Source organism: Ptychodera flava, unplaced genomic scaffold (assembly GCF_041260155.1).
Source record: "Ptychodera flava strain L36383 unplaced genomic scaffold, AS_Pfla_20210202 Scaffold_31__1_contigs__length_3010019_pilon, whole genome shotgun sequence".
Taxonomy (NCBI): Eukaryota; Metazoa; Hemichordata; class Enteropneusta; family Ptychoderidae; genus Ptychodera; species Ptychodera flava.
Window position 1 is genome coordinate 801966 of NW_027248353.1, and position 18622 is coordinate 820587.

The 18622-nt window shown below is 37.2% G+C and overlaps 1 pseudogene; it reads left to right on the forward strand.

The window, feature by feature from the left end:
• LOC139127403 (large ribosomal subunit protein mL37-like) overlaps positions 1–18269 on the forward strand; it is a 42936-nt pseudogene extending 24667 nt beyond the window's left edge.
• Positions 18270–18622: the final 353 nt, after the last annotated feature.

Sequence of the window (18622 nt, forward strand, 5' to 3'; positions counted from 1 at the left end):
TGATAAAGTCTGATATTCATAATAAATTGTTCCCGCTCCTAAGTAACTGGAGACGGAAAAAACGTCTTTTTCTGATGGTATTTTACATGTAATTCAAACCCCGTGATAGAGAGGGCCCGTAGTCAAACTCGGTTATGCTTATTCCTGAAGTCTGTGGTATTAAATATGAACCGTTCTCCAACTTTGGAAGTTATTACACTGCATAAAGATTACGTCCAAGTACGTCACCACAGATTTCTCATGTCGTTAATGTTTTGAAAATGGTTGCGATATCTTACAATTATCCAGCTCAGAACTGTTGCCGCCCCACATGTATTGCGGCCAAAAACTATGGCGTTACGTCTTTTACCAGTATTGTTTAACATAACTGTCCATACCCGATGAAAGTCTGACTTTCAAAACTGTCCCCATGCCAAATTATTACAACCGAAAACCAAAAACGTAAGTCCGCTTCTGTCAATATTTTACAAGTGAGTCGATATCCCACATTCAAAATTCTTCCTGCTCCGAATAGCAATTTGGGCCGAACATAAAAAACCTCCGTCTTTTTCTAGTAACGTAATGATTCCCACGTGGAAATAACTGGTGCAAAAAAAAACCCACAAAAAACAGGCATCTTTTTCTGTCAAACTCAGTGAAGTCCGAAGTATCAGAACTTAATGAATTTCACGCGACTGATCAATCTTGTGATTAGCAGCTACATGATGTTAAAGGTCATAGGTGACATATTGCAAATCATTCCTCTATGTCGAATTGTGAAACAGCGAAAGTCTGCCTTCGAGGAATCATGCTCCCTTTTCTCGGAAAACGGCCAGTTTCCATAGCAACAATGCAAATTTTAGACTTGACCGTCGAGAATAACTCGGAGCTGCGGAGCTGGACGGAGGTCTGAATTTTTCGTGTACAAAATGACGGAGGCACTGCTAAAGTTTCTTGTCTAAAATGCTCACTGGAGAATGAAGTTTTTGTTACTCTCCGGCCCTCTCTTGCACTGGCGATGACAAAATTACGCCGAGTCAATAAGCCTTAGACCGTGTAGACTAGTGTATTCGATGTCATCTGGTGCAATAAAACTAGGAACATCACAGTCCCAATATACATGGGAAACCGCTGGGAATATCCATATATCGACAATTGATCAGCGGACAGCAGTACTGCTCTGTCCATGATCATCTTTTAGTTTGTTTATCAAAACCGCGGGGTGTGGGCATAGGCCATTCATTTTGCATGACCGATGGTGATAACCCAAATAAAGGATTAACTTTTTATGAATAAGTTACATTGCTTTTAGCTATGTGTATCACCAAGTCTTTGTTGAATTGCTCAGTAAATTTCATTGATTTCCTATTTTCCTGAAGTTTTGATGACCGTTTTGCACGAATGACTAACTTGCACTTTTTCCAACTTGAACCCGCCCAGAAGCAACTCGCCGGATCGCCCTATTCCCACTGGGCCAAAACCAACTCGCCCGTTGTTTGAGATGTACACGTACGTACCGCGTACATCGCGTTGTAAATTTTATATGCATCTTCCATTGTCGATTTAGTCTGTCGATTAATTGATGGTAGAATCGAGACTGTCTATGATTTTATCAATTGGAACAAGAAATAATTTCGATTGATTAACTAACACAACCAAAGTTTTGAGCATTTTCTTCTACTTTAAAAACTAAGTCATCGCCTTTCATTCACAATGCCTGTTTCGTTTGAAAATGCTCTGTCCCATTGTCGGTATGAACGCCAAAGTTTGCCACGGCCGCACTGACTGAGAGATGGCTATATCCTCAGCGATGTTTTTCAGTTTCGGAAAAGACTTGCCAACTATTCCTTTCAGTGCAAAGTGCAGGTCTTTCTACGTTTGCAGAAAAAATTTACTATCGTTGCCTCGCCCAACATATTCATGAATTGAATTCGGGCGAGCTGAGCTGTTGGTTCTTGATGGCTTGAAAAGGTAGGACGCTATCAACACCATTGTTGCCATGCCTTTTTTCTCGCCAGGTTTTCTCATTTCCCGAAATTTTTGGTGATAGCTATTTGAAAATAATAATTTTGCGTCCGCTGATCGTGGCAATTTGATGTGGCTCTCAGAAACTGAAGTCCGGAAACGTCACTGGCTTCGAGCTGTATCACCCCAATATGTAATAATTAACCCAATATGTAATACTAACCCAATATGTAATAACACTTAACCCAATATGTAATACTAACCCAATATGTAATAACACTTAACCCAATATGTAATACTAACCCAATATGTAATAACACTTAACCCAATATGTAATACTAACCCAATATGTAATAACACTTAACCCTATATGTAATAAAAAATGAATTTGGGATATAATACTGACCAAAATAAGACTAAAATATGCATAGCAACCATGATCACGCCCCTTCACAACCTGCAGCATTTCTAAAATTTGATAATTTTTCAAATTTTTTTGTGTTTTTTTTTACCCAATATGTAATACTAACCATGTAAGAACATTTCACCCAATAAGTATAATATTCGATGCCAATTTGTAATATAAACGAATAGGTAATAAAATTCTAACCAATATATAATCCTAGCCCAATACGTAATAGCATTTAGCCAAATACGTACATTCGCATACAAAATCACTTCAACGTCCAATCCTCGGGACATTTCTTCACAATCTTCAAATTAAATTCTCAACCTTCAAGTGCTTGTGACATATCAATGGAGTATGTTTTCAAAGTACATAACATTAATTAATGAGGTACTATGGAATCGATAGAGACCGTGAATTTGATATACTGAAGATACACTGTGGTAAGCTTAAGTCTGGCTGTTTCGCGCCTGAGACGACTAAAATAATTTTGGCATGCGAAAGCCAAAATGTGTCTGCAAACAATGAGTTCAATACGACAAAATGAAACGTTCTGCAGAACATAGAATAACCAATGAACATAGATACTAGTGGCAATAATAAATGCCAGCTTTTATATTTCCATTTTATTTGTTGAGTTTATTTTTTATATAACATTTGAAGAGCTGTAACATTTGCAACAGTTACCTCAACTTCAAAACTTTATTGTGAACCAAGTAAACTCGGTTTCATTCCATCGATAAAAAATCCAGTAGCCAGTCATCCGCCAGAGTCTGTGGTGTTTTACGTAAACACTTTGTCATCTGTATCATGCATGGTGATCACTTCAAGTCTAATGCAATGTAGTTTTTTCTTCATGAAATGTAATTAGGAAATCGTAATGTAATAAATGTAATAAAATTCCATGCATTCTCTATGGGGACTTTATTACATATTGGGTTAACCCAATATGTAATAAAACGTCAATGCATTCCTCTATGGGGACTTTATTACATATTGGGTTAACCCAACATGTAATAAAACGTCAATGCATTCTCTATTGGGACTTTATTACATATTGGGTTAACCCAATATGTATAAAACGTCAATGCATTCTCTATGGGGACTTTATTACATATTGGGTTAACCCAATATGTAATAAACGTCAATGCATTCTCTATGGGGACTTTATCACAACCCAATATGTAATAACCTTCCATGCATTTAATTCTCAATGGGGACTTTATTACATATTGGGTTAACCCAATATGTAATAAAACTTCCATGCATTCTCTATGGGGACTTTATTACATATTGGGTTAACCCAATATGTAATAAAATTCCAATGCATTCTCCTTAGTGGACTTTATTACATATTGGGTTAACCCAATATGTAATAAAACTTCCATGCATTCTCTATGGGGACTTTATTACATATTGGGTTAACCCAATATGTAATAAAATTTCCATGCATTCTCTATGGGGATTTTATTACATATTGGGTTAACCCAATATGTAATAAAATTTCAATGCATTCTCCTTAGTGGACTTTATTACATATTGGGTTAACCCAATATGTAATAAAACTTCCATGCATTCTCAATGGGGACTTTATTACATATTGGGTTAACCAATATGTAATAAACCTTCCATGCATTCTCAATGGGGACTTTATTACATATTGGGTTAACCCAATATGTAATAAAACTTCCATGCATTCTCTATGGGGATTTTATTACATATTGGGTTAACCCAATATGTAATAAAATTTCAATGCATTCTCTATGGGGATTTTATTACATATTGGGTTAACCCAATATGTAATAAAATTTCAATGCATTCTCCTTAGTGGACTTTATTACATATTGGGTTAACCCAATATGTAATAAACCTTCCATGCATTCTCAATGGGGACTTTATTACATATTGGGTTAACCCAATATGTAATAAACCTTCCATGCATTCTCAATGGGGACTTTATTACATATTGGGTTAACCCAATATGTAATAAAATTCAATGCATTCTCTAGTGGTACTTTATTACATATTGGGTTAACCCAATATGTAATAAAATTTCATGCATCTCCTTAGTGGACTTTATTACATATTGGGTTAACCCAATATGTAATAAATCTTCCATGCATTCTCCTTGGGGAACTTAATTACATGGAAGGTTTATTACATATTTAGTTTATCCAAAATAGATCGTTAATTACATATTGAGTTAACCCAAAAAATATTGTGTGGGGGCACATATTTTGAGAGAATACCAAAAATAGATAAATGAATATTTCTTTCTACCCCATAAAGTAAGCCTTATAATAGAAGTTGGTCACTTCAGCCTTTCAGAGCTATCATGTATAGTTTCTTCTCTTTATTAATCTGTTGAAACATTTATGTCTGGATAATATTCCCGTTTATTTGCCCATAATGTTGTGATATTACAGACCATATTAATATATCGGTAGTCGCTTTCATATTTACCATAAATTGTGTTTGGTTTTATGAATGTTGACAGCCATAAGCGTTCTGCATGTAAACAAATAAGCGAAAAATTTGAACCATTGCTGTCATTTTCTGATTGTTGTAAGGTCAGGAACTAGCAATAATGGTGAAACTTTTCTTTCCGTATTGCTAAATGATTATAAGAAATGTGTGTGTTTTCAGGTATTTTCCGCTGTATGAAAATTAAGGAACAATTAAAATTAAAATTTAAATGCTCGACGACGGCTTGATTAGGGTACCTGGGCGTTCTTAGCTTTTTTGCAAGTTTATTGATCTCAATAATTGTCTCCACTTTTATCTAAAGTTTTGAAGTGTTTTGGCTACACAGGGACTCGTTGATGGTTGTTAGGCATTTCTTGTATTATTTTGCTTAGTATTATATCCCAAGTTTAGTTTTATTACATATTGGGTTAAGTGTTATTACATATTGGGTTAGTATTACATATTGGGTTAAGTGTTATTACATATTGGGTTAGTATTACATATTGGGTTAAGTGTTATTACATATTGGGTTAGTATTACATATTGGGTTAATTATTACATATTGGGGTGATACACGAGCCGGAGACCAACCAAAAAACATTGTCAAACTTTCTATAAAAGGTCAAACCAAGTTTACTTGCTCGATTGGATGCGTTGAATGCAAAAAACAAACTATGCCATTAATTAGCGATTAAAAGCTGCTGCAGTTCAGCATTCTATGCAATTGATCTTATGCTTGAAATATTTTCATTTAGACTGTCTTTTTCGTCGTAGGTTTCTCGAGAAAAATCTAGCCCCCAGATGAATAATGGTATCATCTGTATGACGCGCGCAAATATGTTTTGTGCCATGTCAAGGCCGAGACTCGTACACGACGTACAAGGCGACATTGTAGGCAATAAAAAGGGTCTGGCTTTATCTACAATTTACTATATTCTTACAAAAATACAGGAACACTGGCCTTGCATGTGTTGAAAATCGATTTTGGGACGTCCCTGAATGAGAGCTCGCCCGGACGTAGAATTACTAACAACCAAAAGCCGTCGACGACAGCTGGCAGCTACTACAGGTTAGGCCGGCCGACAGTTTGAACAACGTGATTTGTGACATTGATTCCCTGCCAGCCGCAACAACCATTCATACTGTATATGAGCTAATACACTGAAACTGTCGGAAAACCGAAACCTTGTGTGCATTCTCCGTACAGAATTTCGTTACACATGTTGGATAAAAGAACAGCGAGGCCTGGAAGTTTTTGGCAATTCCCCACTGTCACTCTAAGAATTCGCTGCAGTACAGTAGCTCGAGGTTTTGCCTGGGTATTTGGGTCGGGCGGCAAAACGGCAAAACCAGATCTGGTTTTGCTACGTACGTACGGTACTGCAGCTATCTAAGAATATGCATCAACCGTAATTTCGTCACAAGTTGGCAAATTAGAAATTTAGTGACTTTGAATTTCATTCGAGGAAACACTGCAGTCGGTTAGATCGGAAATATTGCCGAAGTAACTGCTCGAGGTCAGATGACACCATGCGATGGATGTAAAGTTGTGAAAAGGTTCATATACAACAACTAGAATGAGACGCACATTGTTAACCTCGACGATAACTGTATACTAAAATAAGAGTTAAAAAGTTTTTTGTGAGAAATTGGAAATGACGGCATTATATTATGACAACGTCTAGTAGGCCTACATGACGGGCGTCTGTAACAGTACCTACCGTTTTCTCTCCGGCACATTTTCTTCAATTTTGAAAGTCTGTCAAAGCGGGTTGCTTCAACCGTGATAGGTTCCCTGGTCAATGAAATTTACTCAGCAATGCAACAAGACTACACATGGGCAAAAGCAATGTAACTTTATTCATAGAAAGTACATGTAAATCCTTTATTGAATAGTTACTATCGCGACGTTCACGCAAAATGAACAGCCTCTGCTAGTGGTGGTGTTTTGTCTCTGACTGCGCACTCCACTGTGTTTTTTTAAACAAACTGCACAATGATAATAACTCAGCAATGCATATTATAATATGGCTGCCTGCTGTGTGCACGTATAATTTTGAGCTCCCCGTAGTGGTGTGGATACTGAGCTGTTCCAGGCATTATTCTTTTTATTGTTTGACTTACTTTTATTTCTTAGCCAGAATTAATCATGAGCGTAGCAAAGGTAAAAGACTGACACGGATTTTGTTTACGGGGACTTTGACATTTCAAGTGACGAGCACGTGTCTACGTCTGTAAGCACTCCAGTACGAGACAGCAGGAGACGTAAGAAGTTGACGAGGTCAAGTAAGAAAAAGTCTGGCAAAAAATTCTACGCTGTTGCTGTTGGGAGACAAACAGGAGTCTTCGAGAAGTGGAATACTTGTCATAAGCATGTGGATGGTTTCTCCGGTGCATGTTTCAAAGGTTTCAACAGTCGTGAAGAAGCAAATAATTTTTTGAGAAGCTATCAAATTTCGCAAGGCGGGAACGTCGACATGCACATTTCAGTTGAGAGTTCCGTTCTAAAAACTGACTCTTTTCCATTTTCTGCGGTCTCACTGGATGAAGATAGTGGCCGTGATTCGCCAGAGACATGTGTTATGAAGGTGTTCTCTGATCGTTCTCCCGCCATCGTTCAAGATAACTTGGCTGAATCTTCGACGACACCAGTGCGTGTGAAATGTGATGATTTCGTCAATGTAGCTGTAGACTGTAAATACGGGGAGCATGACACTGTCACTAAATCCGACAACTTATTGCGCTCCTTCGAAAAACTTCAAGATAACTACGTAATACTAAGTGATCGATTCAATATCGTACTTGACGCTGTAGATAATTTGAGGGTCGAACTGGGATCAATGTGTGAAGAATTTCAAAGGAAGTTAGCTGTAACTCAAAGTGCTGTAGAGTCTCAGTGTAAAGATCGCGTTGTCGCTGAAGTGAAGGATCTTAGGAGGCAGATTTCATCTATGAAAACCTATTTGAGAAGAAGTTTACTTTCATTGATAACAAGTTCGATTCATCGGAGTCTTCAATGAATGAATTGTGAGTACTATCTCTCGTATTGATGACAAACTTGAATTCGTTCACGGATCTTTAGAAAAAGTCTCTGGGACCGCTGTGACGTCATCAATTGAGACTGATGTAGCTGTAACTCGTGAGCGTGTTGTCTCCAGTGTCGCACCTCACTCCGCAGATCTTCATCGTCACAGTGTAGTTGGTAATATCACTCTCCAGCCGCAAACATCTCATTCAACAACACCAGAACCAATCCTGACGAATACTCCCCGGTCTGATCCTCTACCGTTGTCTTCCGCGGTAAACCAGAGCCCACCAAAATTCTTACAACCGACTGAACGTTCGCCCACCGTTCCAGCTCCCGGTACTCCGAACGCGTACGCTAACCGGTACCTGAGTCATTCAGATGAATCGAGAGAGAGTCCTTCGCGTCGTGGCAGCGTTGATGAAGCTGTTAATAGGACGAGTTCTACATATCGCCGGACACAGTCTCGCATATCGGGTCCACATCGTCCACGATTCATTAGAGATGACGGTCGTACAAACTGTAATGTCCTCGTATTAGGTGATTCGATTACTAAGTACATTAACACGAGTTTGTTATATAAGAATAAGCGTTCTGTTAAGCTTAGAGCTTCAAATATTGATGAAGCTTATTCATGTCTGAGAAATGTCAATAATATTGATGCAGAGATTGTAATCTTGCATATAGGGTCGAATGATGTTGGTTACTTACGTGATGATGTAATAATTGATGGAATAATTTCACTGTGTAATGAAGTTAAATATGTCTGTCCTAAAGCGTTGATTATTGTGTCGGGTATCTTACCTTTCCATGGTGAATACTCCATTCTAAATAATCAAATCCAGTATATTAATGAGAGGGTTAAGAATGCGTGTTCTGATATAAATCACTGCGTCTTTGTAGATCATAATAGATTAGGTAACAATAGTTACCTGTATCATAGTGATGGAATTCATATAAATTCACGTGGCACAAGTTTATTGGTGAGTGATATTAAATGGGGTGTCAGAGGATCAAAGAGGAGCAGTGTGATCACTCATTCTCATACATATAGATCCCCGTCAAATTTAGACGGATGGATAGTAGTGATTCTTTCCAGTAAATAGGCCCTACAATAGAAGGCCATACTATAATTATGGCAATGGTGTATACACTAGTAGATATGACCATGGTGATCGAAACCAGATTTAGATTGTGACCAGCATATGTTGATGTGCTTTGTTTCTTTTCATGTTGTTTGTTTGTTTTTAATGTCCTGGAACGTTCTGGATACAGCCACTATGGCTACAATGTTACACTGTGCTTCAATAGAGTTGAGTATCTATTAACATTTGTCAAGGTAGTGCGTAATTTAGCACACCTGTTGTTCTGGCTACTTTTTCTATTTCTATTTGTAGTCAGCTGTTCATCAAGTTTTCCTTTAATTTATCCAGTTCTGTTAGTCAGCTTTTACACTGCCATGTGTTTTACTTCGCGGAGACAGAGTACTGCTGCTTTAAGAAGAAATTTTAAGCGTTCTTTCATACGTGTTGGAAGTTGGAACATCCAAGGTGGTTTATCAAAAAAATGTGATGATGAAGATTTTCTATCAATTGTTAACCAATTTGATATTATGTGTATTCAAGAAACGTGGCTTTCGAAGTCAAACACTTTTGCATTAGATAGTTATAGTTATTTTCGATCTGATAGAAGTTTACAACATAAACGTAGTAAACGTGCTGCTGGGGGATCTGTTGTTGTATTTAAGTCGTGCCTTAAGACAGGTATTCATAAGATAAATTCTAAAGTTTCTGACTTGCTCTGGGTAAAACTTGATAAGGATTTTTTCTCATTGAGTAGTGATGTTTTTATGTGTTGTGTATATTTACCTCCACAAGGGTCTGTAATGCATGTAAATAATGATTATTTTGAAACTCTTCATTCTGAGATTCTTGAATTTTCTAGTTTGGGAGACATAATGTTAGTAGGAGACTTTAATGCCAGGACAGGTAATTTGCAAGATTATATTCAACATGATAACATAAATCACTGTCCTACACCAATGATTATATTCCTGACTCTGTACACAATAGAATTTCAATGGATAATGGTAGTTGTAATATCAATTCCTTTGGGAGACAACTTATTGATCTTTGCATTCAAAACGGCTTACAGATTTTAAATGGTAGAACTGCAGGGGATCTTTATGGAAAACCAACTTGTTACAAGGGAAATGGATTTAGTACAGTAGATTATGGTATTGTTACAAAGAATTTGGTGAACCGTATAGATTATTTCAAAGTATATGCTTTTACACATTTCTCTGATCATTGTCCAATAGGTTTTTCTATGAATATAAATAATATTGTGAAGCAGTCAGTTGATGTAGAATGTAAACCATGTTCAAGTAAATATTTGTGGAATGATAATGCTAAACAAGATTTCTTAAATACTCTGCAAAGTTCATCAATTCAAGAAGACTTTAGAAATTTTAATATTGCGTGTCATAGTTCCCATTCTTGTGATAATATTGTAAAAGTATTTGAAGGTATTATTCACAAAGTTTCAGATCGCTGTTTACGTAAGGTTACGCCGAAATTGAAAAAGAAGAAATCAAAACGTGTTTTTCAGCCTGTGGTTTGATAAGTCTTGTTTTCACTTCGTAAAGATCTTAAAGATTGCTGTAAATTGTTGAATCGCTACCCAAATGATCCACATATTAGAGGGAGATGTTTCACTCTAAAAAAAGAATACAAAAATTGTTAAAATATAAACGGTCAACTTCAGAGAGAGTCAATTAAGGAAATTAGAAAGGGTTTATTCCGAAGACCGTAATGATTACTGGAAATTGTGGAAGGATATTTCAGGGAGTCGTGTGTGTAAGAAAGTTGATTCATCTATCTCTCCTGCTGAATGGTTTTATCACTTTAAGCAGTTAGGTGATTTTTCTTGTGAAGAAACTGATAATGTTTCTAAACGTATCATATCTGAATTAACAAAAATGGAAGCTGCCAATGAATATGATGTGAATTTTATTCTTAATTCCACATTAAGAGAATCAGAAATATTTAAGGCTTTGCGTAAATTAAAATCAGGGAAATCCCCAGGTGTCGATGGTATTTTGAATGAAATGCTAAAATATGGTGGTTCTTCCATACTTACTCCATTGTGTTCATTATTCAATGTCATCCTCAGATCAGGAACATTTCCTAATGCTTGGAAAAAAGCATATTTGGTCCCTGTGTTCAAATCAGGTGATACATGTGATCCATCAAATTACAGAGGGATTTCTATAAATAGTTGCCTTGCAAAACTGTTTACCTCTGTGTTGAATAATAGGCTTATAAACTTTCTTAATAGCAATGGTATTCTTTCACCATTTCAGTCTGGTTTCAGAGCAAAGAGGAGAACTGCAGATAATCTTCTTGTTTTGCGTTCTGCTATCGATCAACATGTCTATGCGAAATTTTCTCAGTCAAGCTGTAGTCCCAGTCGTAGGTACCTTTATTGTTGTTTTGTAGATTTTCAGAAAGCATTTGACAGGGTTTGGCGTACAGGTTTACTTTGGAATTACAGAAATATGGCATTAATGGTAATTTTTATAGCTTAATTAAGTCCATGTACGACAACATTAAGTATTGTGTGAAAAGTAACAACTGCTTTACTGAAGAATTTGACTCCAATTTAGGAGTTAAGCAAGGGTGTAACTTAAGTCCAACTTTGTTTAATATTTTTATAAATGATCTTCCCAGTACATATGGTTCCAGTCAGGACTGTCCTATCAAACTTGGTAAACTCCTTATCAATTGTCTAATGTATGCTGATGATCTTTTATTGATTTCAGAATCTGAAACAGGCTTACAAAGCTGCTTAGATAAACTTCATAGTTTTTGTCGTGAATGGAAATTGTCTATTAATATAAAGAAGACGAAAGTTATTGTGTTTAACAAAAGTAATCATCTTGTAAAAGGAGTTACACTCACTTACAATGGAGTGACTCTTGACTTAGTGAAAGAGTACTGTTACCCTGGTTTTGTCATTATCCCAAATAGTAAATTGAAAGGAAATTTTTGCAGTCTTAAATTGAAGGCAATGAAAGCTCTTTCAGCCTTTGTAAGGGCCTTCAAAATGGTTCACTTTCTGTAAAAGTTGCATTATCACTCTTTGATAGTTTAATTGTTCCTATTATGACATATGGCTGTGAAATATGGGGACATGAAATTAATGACAAATGTAACTTTCTCAATGATGTTAGTATATCTTATTATAGATTTATCCTAGGAGTCTCTAAACATGCACCGTCTGATGGTGTTGTTGGAGAGCTGGGTAGATATCCAATTCACTTTATGGTGATAAAGCACATGCTCAAATACTGGCATAGATTAGTTTTATCAGATGACATCTTACTGAGATCTGCTTATACATCCAGGTTGAATTCAGATTGGTCTAATTATATACAAAGCATTTTGAACTCTTACAGTGGGAGTGATATATGGTCTTGTGTTTGCAATATCAATTCCACAGTTAATAATGTATATGATAGTTTATGTGAAACTTATGATCAAACATGGTTGAGAAACATTCATAATGATACAAGGAAGTGTGGAATGCAGAGGAATAAGCTCCAAACTTACAGACTATTTAAGACAAAATTTGAATTTGAAAGTTACTTGCTAGATATAAGATCTTTACCTATAGGAGGTGGCTGACAAAACTAAGAATTTCGGATCACAACCTAGAAATAGAACTGGGTAGAAGGTCAATTCCAAAAGTTCCTGCAAATGAAAGATTCTGCAAGCATTGTAAGTCTTTAGTTGAGGATGAATTTCACTTTGTAATAGAATGTCCAAAATACAGAGCTTATCGAGATAGTCTATTTTCATCCACTAGTTTGTATAATCCTGGCTTTCTTGATTTGAATGATAGAGAAAAGTTCATGTATATCTTTACTCACGAAAACAAACTACCTCTTGCCAAATTTATTTCTTGTACGTTAGTTCCTCCCCCAGCAGCAGCTTCATCCAGTGTTTGCTGAGTTTGTAATTTTTTGCCTTACCGCACTCCTTGAGTGTGTTGTTGAGCAATAAAGTATTAAAGTATTAAAGTATTAAATGATCTGATGCACTTTGCGATACTCGTCGGCTAATCACTTGGCAATATTTCGTAGGGATATTCAAACGGTGGGGACAGTGTTCGGTGTTCAAGACTTGAATTAACATATTGTTGCAACGATTCGCGACTTTCTCTACTGTAAACTTCACCGATAACGGCATTGACGTCTTTTAAAAAACTTTCCACAATCCGATGTCGTATTTGGGCTAACTCACGGTCCCTCTGCGGACCGTGCCTAAATGTAAACTACACAAGTCGCTCAGGAATCACTGACAAATAATTCATTCTTTGCCCTTTGAACCCAATTCAGGTCCATGTAAGGACTAAATAATGACATCATCTATGTATATAGCACAGCCGCAGCATGCAGCGGAAATTTGCATATGATTAGAGCGACCTTTCGATGAAACCGGGTCAACAACTTTGTCGTGAATACTTAATTAGGTCTGGTTCGCTGGAAGGGAGACAGACCTGTCTGTAAGCATTTTTTCCTCAACACACGATGTTTTTTGTGACAGGTTATGTGCCACCACGTGACAGAAATGACAGACTTCGGTATTTTTTGAGGGTATTTTGCGGGAAAATAAAGACTTACGTTTATCGTTTGAAAGTGATTTGAAGTTGAAACGGCGATTCAAATGGGTCGCCCGCCCGCCCGGGAGCATCGCGTTGACTGCACCGGCCACTCTGAATGAAAGCTCGATCAATATCGTGATCTGTGGTTGAGGTTTTCTCTGTCAAAAACACTCAAGATGAGGAATTTTAAAAGGATTTTTACCAAATCTTAATTTAATATGTTATTTTGGAGCGATCAATGAATGTTTATGTGAGGTATTAAAACTTTGATACGGAGACAGCCATGGCAGCCGGTCACGGGAGTCTTGATGTACAACTACAACACACTGCAACATGTTCCAACGGTCACTCCAAGTTCCGAACTGTTGACCTCGCGTCATATTCCTACGTCTATGACTCATTATTTTGTCTAAATAAACCAGGAGCTTGAAATGATGGGGATAGAAAATGAGACACATTGATACGATGGTTGGAAAATGAAAGAGGGTTAAAGAGATACTCGTTTTTTTATCGATGTCGAGGATATTGAGACCATAGTATCTATTTTTTACATCCATGTTGAGACACACTGATACGATGCGGGCATCAGGAAATGAAAGAAAGTGCCCGAAAGCTTTTGACAAGCTCTACTTTACTTGAAAAATTACACCATCGCCAAACTTGCCATTTCGAATATAACTGGTGGGTCATGTAAAATTGAACACAACCACGCTGAATACGGCGTGGCCTGTCATACCGCACTACTTCAACACAATGCCAATGGTCGTCAAAAAAGAACGTGTCGCTTCTGGTGTCAACATGTCGAAGAACGCGATGTTTTACTGTTGAACTGAAATAGATGTATTTCATTACTTGTACAAAAACTAACTGAGTCGGTGTATGTAGAATAACGTATTCTCTATATGGTCACCGATTCACAATCACTGAATCATCGTTTACAACAGGTTGCCTTCGTAACTCTCCGAGATTTGTGATCAAATCATTGTTTGACTTTGAGCCATACATTTGTCAAATAATTTACGTGAGCCACACAGCAAATTGGCCTTCATATTGTCGCTCCAGACAAGAAAAGGAAGTCTGGCCACAGTCAGTGATCATGGTCTGCTCAGAGAAATTTACGGCAAACGAAGCTAAATAAATTGGAGGGCAATTATTACCAATTCGTTTTTGTGGCATCGTAAAACGATCGATGGCGATCACTGTACACAAGACACTTGCTAAGTTTACGTTGTTTGCTACAAAGTTGTACAGAAATTTGACCCTTCAACAAAGTGGGTCACAAGCTTTCCTTGATGTGAAGGTGTGTAGATTTATATGCTTGAACTGCAAGTGCAACAAATTGTTGGCCGGTCTACAGTCCAGAAATTTACGTCTGAAAAGTTAGGTCCGTAACACACACTTCGTGTTCGTGTCGGCTACATGGACGATCTGCCCACTTGTCTTACTCGTGCTCAGTGTAACCACACTGTGGCTGGGACAGTTACCGCTGCGTAATTTATGCATGTCAACATAATGACAATTTCCAGTTGGAGATAATGAGCTATTGAGGGCAAACCTGTGTGGTCTGAGACGCGCCTCAGGCGCGCCTCAGGCGTGCCCGAGGCGAGCCTGAGGCGAGCCCGAGGCGAGCCCGGATGGTGCGTTAGTTCTGCTTTGAACTGTACACTCCAGTGATACTTCTTAATGACCACATTTTCCTGCCCCATCAAGACTAATACTCCTATTACAAGTGGGGACTATGTCATTGTAAATGACTTGTTGAGTTAATGGTTGTATCACAGTATTCGATATATCTAATTCTGTATTTTTTCCATTTTATATTCTGAATAATTACATTAAACATATTTCACTGTCTCCAGTACATTTCATTTAAGTATTTTCACTTCATGCACTTTATCCTTTCACACATGTTCAAATATCTGACCAGAGAACAAACACTAAATAGTCCAGGATGGGAGCTACAGTGTCATTGACGCTATTTTTAAAGTTAACCATAGTCCTTCTGCCATTGCTTTCCTCACACGAATCAAAGTCCATGAGAACAATTTACTGTTTGCATAGGCCACTTAGAAGATTCTCTAAGCATTTGGCTACGCATAGAGTCAGTATTGAGACCTGAAAATTCATGAATGCCTATTCAAAATTCTCCATTGACATATTTTGTGTAGCAAATAAAATTTGGCATGTGAAATTTTCACCTGATCCACAATTTTCTGCAGCATTACAAAGATACTTTTTAAGCCAGTCAGTGAAATTTCTCTTAGCCTTATAATAATTTGGCTGCAACAATTGTTTCTCAGTCTGAACATGAAGTGTGTAAGAGCATGTCAGTGAACATAAATGTTATTTCATGTAACAATCTGACCACTTGTTCAGCTTAGAAAAGCAAAAATTACAGTTTCTATGCTGCCATCTGACTTTGCTGTTTACAAATAATTCTCATGATAAAAATTCTAAGCTAATGGTTGTTTTCATTGTAAGACATATTATGTACATGAATGTAATATCAGAAGATTAACCCTTTGCACCCTGACCCCCCTGGTACTCAATGACGTCATCGGACATTTTTGTCCGAGCCGGGTTCAAAGGGTTAAAAAAAATAACTTATTGTGACAGTTTTGTATATTGCCATATTGAAGCTGTTGTACATACACATGATTGTACCCAAACCCAAATGTGTTATGCAAACATTCAGGCTTGCTGCATGTAGACAGTACTGTATGTCTCAATAAGGGAAATTTCAATGATCTATTTCCACAATCATCGTAACTACTATCAGATATAACAACACTGATCCTTGGATATTCTTGGAAAAGAAACACCAAGAAACGTAATCACAAGACAATCATTATGATAATGTTGTCATGTATGACAATCATCTTCTCTATTTCAATCCCATGAGTCACCATAATCATCTGTTATGCCCTTCAGCATATGATTAGATGTATTGATGTCACTGAAAAAACTAGTAAGGCCAGGAAGAAAAAATAAATTGTTCATCGGAATCGCCGCTTCTACTTTGGCATATTTGGAATTTTTTTTTTTTTTTGATCGCGGCAAATTCTTACTTCCGCATTTCCTCGTTTTGTAAAGGTTAGTACATGTCACATCATGAGTATTAATTTGATCGCCAACATTCGACGTGATGGCCAACAGTTAGTTCAAAAGACGCTACTCAGTGTTTGTCCTGATATTACGTTGGCAATTTTTTCAACAAGATCGTGACAGCAGTGGACGGTGCATCTGATTGAATGAAAATTGCATCGAAAGTATAACAATTTACGGCAATGACAAAACACATGTTGCGTCGATGTTAAAGTACGATCTGAATGATGACTACCGGTATATAACTTCACTCCGATCACAGTAAAGTGTTGTTAGACCATTGTGTAAAATGTGTAGAGATAGTGGTAAAGTGGCCAAAACATGGGGCCAAAGTAAAATGAAAAAACTCAGATGCTAGGTCCCACCAGGACAATATTAAAGGACAATACTGAATTGTTGGATTTCAGTGATTTGTTCTACATTTCAGTTTTATTCTGAGAGAATGTTGAAATTCTTGACCGCGGAGTGACGTCACTTTCACCTCACGCACGCGAGTGAGGTGAATTGGGATTTGACTATGGACAGTGAACAATGCAGAAATTATGTGACAAGGGACAGAACTTAGTGTTTATCATTAACATAATGTTGAAACTTTGAATACTGGTGTAAAGGTTGAAAAATCCACTCTTCAATATTTTGTTCTCACGGTAGTGTGACACAAAAATGACGTGAAAAACCGCAAGTTCCCGGATGTCTGCGGTCAAGAATACTCAGAATATGTTGTGCAAACACTAACATCGTTTATTGTTGGGAAATATAGTATTGAATTCAGTTACCAGTATCAGTGTTTCTTGTCTGAGATATTTCTGGTAAAAAGGGAAACAGTTATCTTGCCTCGTCTGCATCTGTGCAGAAATGCCAGAGAACCGCGTTTACCTTCGGCCTGAAAAAAATAAAAAAAAAAATTTCGCTCGCCGCTCCTGGGACTTGGTCCAAAAATCCGATGAACAAGATTTTTTTTTCTCTGGCCTAATGTGCAAATACAGAGTACTGTCCTTTGATCAAATTGTTACCTTCAGTGGCGTTGATAGATGCAGTACATATTTAGGAAAATTGAGTTGAAAAGACAACAGAGTATTTGCTGGACACCAAAGACTCAAAACTTACATCCAGAAGTACAATACAATTTGAAAACAAATGATCACTTTACTCTTTTCATTTTCTGCAGAATGAAGATGTTGATTTGGAAACTCCCATTGTCACACATGCTGTTGGTACCAATGGACGGCGGTGGTCATTTGCCAGTTCCAGCTGAACACTCTGAAACTGAGAGATGACGATGGAATCAAAAACATGGTGTGGTTGGAGAGTAATAAATTGCTTTATTGGACAATTACAAGGAAAGACAAGAGAATCGCTGGTGTGAGACCAGAAGTGTTCAGGAAATTCCTGGCATACTATCTTGATGTGGGGTTTCAGTGTAGAACTGTGGATCTTTTGTTTTGCATTACAGAGAACATTTAATACAACAATTATTTGCAGTCCAATTCTCAAGAACAGCATATATTTATATGATCATTTAATTCTGATTTTTTTAGACGCATTAATGTAATAAAGGGACACATGTTTTCAAACCATAGTTTGACAACACAAAGTCATTGGAAGTGTATCAGTTGCCACACAAAATGTTGAATAAAGCATTAATCTTGTATGTTACAGCTTCACTTCGTCATAAGACCTTTCTTCGTGTATGTGTAATCTCACAAATCTCAGAGAGTTGTTCTGATTAGTTGTGTCTATCATTTGTATCATATAATTAAATTTGCCCAAACAAGCGACTACATACCAGATGTCAGGAGGGCAGATGTGGCCAATGTCACCTGCCTTAAAGGTATTCCCATGCTTAGGTCATGTTTTAGCTCGCATTTGGTATATGTATATGTACTAAATATGGGTTATATGGTAGATCAGTTATGTATGTATTGTCTATCTGTACATGTATGTATGGATGTATGTGTGTATGTGTTCATTCACATTGAAAAAGAAAAAAAACCGCAGCACCTACTGTC